Here is a 7,149-nt window from a genome sequence, read left to right on the forward strand (position 1 = left end):
AGCACTCCAGAGGCAGAGGCAGGAAAATCAAAAGTTCAAAAACAGCCTGGCCTACAAGTGACACCTGTCTCCAAGAAAACTAAAAGAAAGAGATGGGGGGGGGGGGAGCCAGAGTGGGCCAGCAGTGACGGTGCTGCATGGGACACAGCTGGCCAGAGGCTGGGGAGCTGTGTGACTCTTTCTGGGGAGATGTGAACAAATGCCTCTTCACCCTGGATATGGTACCAAAGACAAGTGATTCCCCTCAAGTTCAACTTACTGAACCAGTGAGTTTACTAGGGACCATAAGAAGTTATTTGCAGGGCTGCAGAGATGGCTCAGGGGTTAGGAACACCGGCTGTTCTTCCAGATGGATCTGGGTTCATATTCCCAGCCCCCACATGGCAGCTCACAACTGTCTCTAACTCCAGTTCCAAGAGATCTGATACCTTCACACCAGTGTACAGAAAATAAAGTTAAGTAAATTATTTTTTTAAAAAAAGAAGTTATGGAGTTGGGGATTTAGCTCAGTGGCAGAGCACTTGCCTAACAAGTGCAAGGCCCTGGGTTCGGTCCTCAGCTCAAAAAAAAGTTATTAGCCAGGCGGTGGTGGCACATGCCTTTAATCCTAGCACTTGGGAGGCAGAGGCAGGCGGATCTTTGTGAGTTCGAGGCCAGCCTGGTCTACAGAGTAAGATCCAGGAAAGGCACAAAGCTACACAGAGAAACCCTGTCTCGAAAAACAAAAAACAAACAAAAAGTTCTTTGCAAAACTAGTAATGCACAGTGTAATGCACAGTATAGTGTCACATACTTTTAATCCCAGCACTCAGGAGGCAGAGGCAGGACCTCTGGAATAGCAAAACAGTACTCTTAAACTGCTGATCTGTCTCACCAATCCCCCTCAAACTTTTGATCCTCCTGCCTCAACCTCCCAAGGAGTTGGAGTCACAGGTGTGGACCACCATTCCCCACTGTATACATGTTTTCATTGTCACCAAAAAGCTTGAAGGTGACACAGTCCCAATGTTTGCTATGGACAGAGGAAGAAGAGGAGGTGGCTCTTTTGTAAAAAAAAAAAAAAAAGAGTCTAGCCCTCTTGAGGCCACAGCTCCTGGACTGTCCAGTGCCTCCTTCCCAGGCACGTCTCTCTATGCCTGGACACTTGCAGCCTACACCGAACACAGAACAGGGCATACAGTAGGAGTTCATTAAATTCATGTGCACTAGATATCTCCTTGTGCGTGTAGAAGCGGCCTTGAGCCCCCCACCCCCCAAGGCCAGGTAGGGAGGGAACTGGAACAGAAGGGTGAAATTGGAGAACCCTCTAGGTCAGAGCATTGGAATCAGGCAATTCTGACTGTGGCCTCCAGAGGGCAGTGTCAGCCCACACTCGACTTCACTCCTGGGCCGATTCATTCACTGGGCTGAGGAGGGATAAGTCTTGAGCTGAGACCTTGTTCCATTTCTCCCAATGTGTCCTCTCCGACCCCTGATGTGCGGAAGAGGGAGTGGGGAGGTATAAATCCTCCCTCACACCATGAACTTGGGGACACAGTTCTCCTAATTCCCAGCCTTGGGTGGCCCACCTAGCTCAGTCCCCTCTCCCTGCCTTCTTCCTGGCCTGTCCCTGAAGAAAGTCCCCAGTAGGGTTGCCAAGGGTCAGTGCCATAGCTGCCCGGATCAAGGCCCCAGGATTCCTTTCTGAATGTCCAAGGACTGGGTTTGGAGGAGACTTCCTCCTGGCTATCACCCGCTCATTTTCCTGGATTCTGTCACCCAGGCAGAGCCAGGCAACAGCCACCATAGTCCCCATTCCAACCCAGCACCAGCACCAAACCTCCTCATACACTCCGTACCGCATGGGATTCCCAAGGACTTCCCCATCTCTCAGCGCCTCTTCCCTTTCCTTTACCCCTCCTCTCAGAATCCAAACAAACTCTTGGGGCTCAGAGGCCCTGGGTCCCCCAGCAGGAGTTCAGGCTGTGCTTGCCAACGCACCAACACCAGCAGCTGTCTGTATCTCGCGCCCCCTGCCGGCTACATTAGGGAAGGCCGAGATACCCGGTCCAGGAGAGCAAGCTCTAGGGAGCGGTGTGGGGAGCTGGGTTGCAGGACCAGGGTCTCAGGCCGAATGATTTCTGGCTCCTAACCGCTGTGCTCCCTGAAACCTCGCTGGCTTGTGCACTGGGACCTCCGCCTCCGAGCAGGATGAGGGGTGAGGGGGTGGGGTGTGTGCTGTCCCTACTCCCCCTCTAAGCTGATTCTGGGAAGCTCTCGATCCCCACCCCGACTCCTTGTTCATGTCCTGATGCTCACCATCTGTAGGGCAAGATAATCCAGTTTCCTCATTTCACCAGCGAGGATGGCAGCGTCTGTTTTGTTCACTTTTATATGCTTTGGACTATATTGAGGTGTCCAATAAATATTTATTGAATGAAGACAAGGCTAGACACTGGGTGTGGGTGCATGGGGAGGTGCATGTAGTGCCAGAGGGTCTCAGGACTCTCGGTTACAGAAAGTTGTGAGCTGCTCTGTAGGTGCTGGGAATAGAACCTGGGTCTTCTGGAAGACCACCCATTGCTTTTTGGGGTGGGGCTATCAAACTACTTTATTCTGAGGCTTGAGGAAGGGCTGAAGAGGTCCAAGCCGTCTGATGTTCTCCGAAAGGCAGATCTTCAGAGCCCTCTCCCTTCCCTGAAAGCAGCCAGTGCTCCGAGCTGCTGAGCCATCTCCCCAGTCCCTTCCTTTCTATTTTGAGGTAACTAAGCTGTCCAGGCAGGTCTTGAACTCACAATACTCCTGCTTCCTTTCCCTATGTAGCTGAGATTACAGGAATGTTGGTAGGTAGTTCTGACTTTGGGGAGGGGGTCCCAGGATAAGCATGGACCTCTGGGCTCTGGGGAATGTGTGACAGGCTGCCTTGGGCTTCTCCTTCCTGGTTTGAGCTGGCATTGTAGACTACCCAGTCCACATTTGGACCCGTTGGACCAGAGCATCAGTGGAGGCCTGGACCCAGTCCCATTTTGGGAGGACTGAGGAAGCTGCTTGGGAGAGAGTCTGGCTCTGGGACTCTCAGTAGCTGTCAATCTCAAGAGCATTAAAAAAACCAGCTCTGGGGCTCTCCCTAGACGTCAATTCAAGAGCATTTCCTAACCTCTCTGAGTACTGCCGCCCGCCTTCCACATGCTGGGCAAAACTGTGGCCATTGGCTGATATGTGGTAGAGCCCTTGGCATTCATGAGGACTCCACAAATAACTATTGTCAGCACTGTGAGCAAATCAAGTTCTAGGCAGGCTCCTTGGACTTTGTTATCCTCAAAGGAGAAAGTAGGGTTGGGGATTTAGCTCAGTGGTAGAGCGCTTGCCTAGCAAGCGCAAGGCCCTGGGCGGATCTCTGTAAGTTCAAGGCTAGCCTGCTAAGTTCCAGGACAGCCAGGGCTATGTAGAGAGACCCTGTAGATGAAAGACAGGAGGAAGGGAGATAGAAGAAAGGAGAAAGGAGAAGAAAAGGGGTGGGGATGGAGGGGGAGTAAGAGGAGGGAAGGTGTGCATGGTGGCAGGTTTGTGATCACAGCATTTAAGAAGTAGTGGGTAGTAGGAAGTTTGAGGCTAGCCTCAGCTGCATAGTAACTTCTGGGCTAACCTAGGCTATATTAGACCCTACCTCCAAACAGAAGAGAGAGAGCAAGCAGGAGGAAAAGAGAAGACTCAAGGCTGTACCAGATGATCACAGAGCACAGGCTGAAAAGAGCCTGAGGTAGGGATGAGGCCTTCTTATTGGTTCTCCAAGCATGGTTCCAGGACAGAGTCACCCTCAGGGGGTCACTATGCCTTCCAGTAACCACACAAGCAGTAGCTCCCACTACCAAGGTCTCCGGGATTACAATGTACCACCAGCTTTGGCTGTTACACCATTGACATCTGGTGGCTGCTGCTGTCCCAGCTGGACACAGCACATCACTGTCCCTTCCGACACTCCCCACCAGGTCAGGGCTCTGAGTCTTTACCACTTAGGCCACAGTATGTCAATGTTCTCCCTAGAGCCCTGCTGGCATATGGAAGGCATCACTCCTCTCCTGGCTGGGAATGACCCCAGGTCCCAAAGCAAATACTGCTAACAACAAAAAGGACAATGGGTATCAAGATTCTCAGAGCCTTGAAGAAAGCCTGGCAAAGAGCAGGCCTCCAGGGGACCCTTGAAAGGATGAGGGAATGAGGGGTGAGCGTTCCGGTCCAGGGACTCTATCAAGGAGCTAAGGAGCTTGCTGTACTCTTTGTGGGTGACCATCTTCCAGTTGGACCTAAACAGGACCAAAGGGAGAGGAAGGAACTTGTCCTTTCTAGCCTCATTGTTAGAGCAGGGACATTTGAGTTCATCTCCTCCTGACCCCAGATGGCACTTCCAAGCCAGGCTCTCCCAGTTAGTTTCTAGGCCTTCTAGAACCTGAACAAAAAGACACCACTTGGGGTCACAGTCTCTGGCTTGCAGATAGATGGCACATCCTGGGGCTTCTCAGCCTCCATCATCAAGTTCTCTTAATACATGGGCCAATGGTCCATAGTAAATTTTATGTAGTAATATGTATGTATGACTTGTACGTGCATCTGTGTGTATCTCTCTTTCCATCCCTCCACCCCTCTTCCTGAGAGACCAGTCTCTTACGTAACCCAGGCTGGCTGTGAACTTGTCGTATAGCCAAGAATGACCTCAAACTCCTGGTCCTCTTGCTTCCAACTTTTGTTCCAGTGCTGGAGTTACAGTTGTATAAACCAGCCTGAACATATATCTTATTAGATGTTTCTCTGCAACTCCTGATCCTCCTGCCTCAGCTTCCTGAGTGTTGTGATTACAGAGGTCTGACACCACACCTGGATATATTAGTTTTTGTGAACTTGAGATTCAACTACATTTCTCAAATGGTCCCCATGTCTTGTGTATGGCATAACTTCATATTCCATATGTATAGATGTTTCTAGGATACCTAACCCCTAACTAAAGGATATAGGGTTCCAGATAATTATTTCACGGATTTTTGATTTTTTTTTAAGTGAAGCTATATACCTTTAAAAAAAAAAAACCTTCATGTGATGTACGTGTGCACACATGCATGTGTACATACCATGGCACACATATGGAGGTCAGAGGACAGCTTTCAGGAGTCAGTACTCTCTCTTTTTTTTTTTTTTTCCAAGTGGGTCCAGGGAGCACTCAGATTGTTGGCTTGGCAGCAAGAGCTTATACCCACTTTGCCAGCCTGAGTCCTGAGTCACACACTTTCTAGAATGAGGTCTTGTAGGTGTGACTTAGATTTTTTTTTCCAGTGTAAGATTCCCTTAACATTTTTTGTTTTTGTTTTGGTTTTTTCGAGACAGAGTTTCTCTGTGTAGCTTTGCACCTTTCCTGGGACTCACTCTGTAGCCCAGGCTGGCCTCGAACTCACAGAGATCCGCCTGCCTCTGCCTCCCGAGTGCTGGGATTAAAGGCGTGCGCCACCACCACCTGGCTCCCTTAACTTATAAAAAACAAGATGTAGCTTATTTTTATTACATGTGTCTGTCTATTACATGTGGGGTGCAGAAAAGTGTGTTGGATCTCATGGAGATGGAGGCACGTGAAAGCCAAGCTCCAGTTTGCGAGTCGCAGGTGCTCTTCACTACTGAGCCATCCCTCCAGCGCCATGGCATTTGCTTTTAATAATTTCACTTGGGAAAGTGCTTGCTGTAGTGTCCAAAGTTCAAGGTGTAAAAAGCAGGGTATAGTGGTACACGCCTACTGTCCCCGTGCCAGGAAGCTGAACAGGAGAACCCCTGGGACTTACAGGCCAGCAAGTCTAGCCAAATCGATAGCTCCAGGTTCAGCGAGGACACTAATCTCAAAAAATAAGAACCGATTGATGCCGGGCGGTGGTGGCGCATGCCTTTAATCCTAGCACTTGGGCGGCAGAGCCAGATGGATCTTTGTGAGTTCGAGGCCAGCCTGGTCTACAGAGCGAGATCCAGGAAAGGCACAAAGCTACACAGAGAAACCCTGTCTCGAAAAACAAAAAACAAAAAACAAAACAAAAGAACAGGCTGAGTATGCCAGGGAGACGGCTCAGCAGTTAAAGGCACCTGTCACCAAGCCTGACCACCTGAGTCCCATCCTATCACACACATACAATAATGATAAATGTAAAATTTTAAAAAAGAAGACAGCTAGGTGTGGGTGGTGCACACCTCTAATCCCAGCACTCGGCAGAGGCGGATGGGTCTCTGTGAGTTCGAGGTCAGCCTGGTCTACAGAGTGAGTTCCAGGACAGCTAGAGCTACATAGTGAGACCCTGTCTTGAAAAACAAAAACAAAAAAGGACAGACCACCTCATTGTAGAAATCTGTCTGGTTGGATTCTGCCCATCCCGTCACCGTTTCTGAGAGCAGTGGGCTTGTTGTTTAGCTGGCTGTCCTCCCCTCTTGGAGCAGCACCTGCCACAGACATAGATGTGTCTCTGCTCTTGTAGCTTACTTGGTATAAAAATGTTGACTGTGGGGGGTGACAGACTGACCTTTCCTCCACACTCACAGCACAAGGATTCCTGTTTCTTGGCCACAGCTGTTCCAACATATCTGCCACATGACTCAAGTCTAAGTGTCGCCTTCTGGCTTAGAGACACCCACTCAGCCTGTTCTTCTGCCACTTCCTCAGCCAAGCCACCAGCAAAGGAAGCAGCCCTTTTTGTGGTGAACCATAGTGGTGATCTACCCAATGTTTTCCACATCTGTCGTCACTGCCATAGCTTGACGTTCACAGGGGCTGCCAGGTAGAGCTGAGATAGTCCCCATTTCCCAACTTCCTTGGCCGAAAGGCTGGTCACGTGGTGTAGTCCCAATAAACAGCAGTTATGCCCCTGGGGTAAATGTGTCTTCTGAATCAAGGAAGTAAAACCTGTGGGAATCAAGCCTGCCCCCCCCCCATTTGTCTGCACACATACTTGTATACCATGTACATGCCTGCTGCTCATGGCGGCCAGTTCCCTTGAACTGGAGTTACAGTTGTGAGCTACCATGGGAGTGTTGAGAACTGAATTCAGGTCTGATGAAGAACAGCCAGTGCTCTGAGCCATCTCTCCAGCCCCCTGGACCCTCTTTCTTGCTGGAATCTTTGTGTCTTCTTTCATCCTGACCCTTGGC

Source organism: Onychomys torridus, chromosome 8 (assembly GCF_903995425.1).
Source record: "Onychomys torridus chromosome 8, mOncTor1.1, whole genome shotgun sequence".
NCBI classification, from domain to species: Eukaryota; Metazoa; Chordata; class Mammalia; order Rodentia; family Cricetidae; genus Onychomys; species Onychomys torridus.